Here is a 1,008-nt window from a genome sequence, read left to right as displayed (position 1 = left end):
GACAAAAATCTTGAGAATCTTACAGGGCTCTTTGCTTACTTTTCTTTTGTGCTCCTAATTTAAAAAATTCAGATCATAACAAAAATTAGCCTTCCCATTACGAGGTGATATTTGACTCCTTAAAGTGATTTACACTGGCTTTTTAAAATTTTATTTTACATTTGTGATGGCATTTTTTCCAACTTTATTTGAAAGCATGTCATCTTTTACGTAAAATTCAAAAATTTTTTCAAAATTTCCAATTAAAACAATAGAGTAAGAAGAATAAGTTAGCGATCAAATGAAATCAGTATTAACAAATTTCATTTCCACTACAGAAGCGGCACAGAAGAACACACACGTGGCATATAGGTATATTTACAGACGTTTAATGAGGCTCCGAGGTGGCATGAGTGCAATTACATTCATAAATTAATGTGGAGATTAAGGTTTTAAATATAACATTTTGAATACAGAAATATTAAATTTAAATAACTGAAATTATACCTAAAAATGAAACTGAAACCACCAGCAGGTGGCAGCAAGTCACTGATTTTATCACTGAATCATTCATTCAATTGATTCGTTCAAACGGCTGATTCATTCAGGAACGGAGCAAGTGATGAATAGGTGATTGAATCATTGACTCACTAGATTCGTTTAAAAACGCTCGTTCATTCATAAACGAAACACCGCTGTGTTTGCTCGGAGATGCGCAGAGGCTCAGCTGTGACTTTGTTTGAAACTATTTCCGTTGACGAAATAGAGCAAAATCAGGCAATAGTGTTGTAGTCGGACAATGCGAGTCACTTAATATTAACTTCTTGTTTATTGAACTGTTGTATTAAATCAATATCACATTTGAGAACTCCCTTAATAATCATTAAAAGCTGTCACTCACTTCAGTTCATCGTGATCTCACAAAGTTCCACTATAATCAACGAAGCGCCCTACACTGCACAATGAATCTCGTATTTACACCCTGTCTACACTTTGCTTATGAAAGGATTCGTGAGATATGTCTGTGAT

General features: G+C 34.0%; 1 protein-coding gene across 1 annotated transcript in view; it reads left to right on the top strand.

Annotated features, from left to right (window-relative positions):
- The window catches only part of LOC107727068 (fragile X mental retardation syndrome-related protein 1-like), a 13,139-nt gene that overhangs the window by 7,084 nt on the left and 5,047 nt on the right, over nucleotides 1-1,008 (top strand). The gene's annotated exons all lie outside the window — the stretch shown is intronic.

Source organism: Sinocyclocheilus rhinocerous, unplaced genomic scaffold, assembly GCF_001515625.1.
Source record: "Sinocyclocheilus rhinocerous isolate Xijiao unplaced genomic scaffold, SAMN03320098_v1.1 scaffold1960, whole genome shotgun sequence".
In the NCBI taxonomy this organism is placed as follows: Eukaryota; Metazoa; Chordata; class Actinopteri; order Cypriniformes; family Cyprinidae; genus Sinocyclocheilus; species Sinocyclocheilus rhinocerous.
Note: the sequence above shows the minus strand (reverse complement) of the source record. Positions and strands in the feature narration are given on the sequence as shown.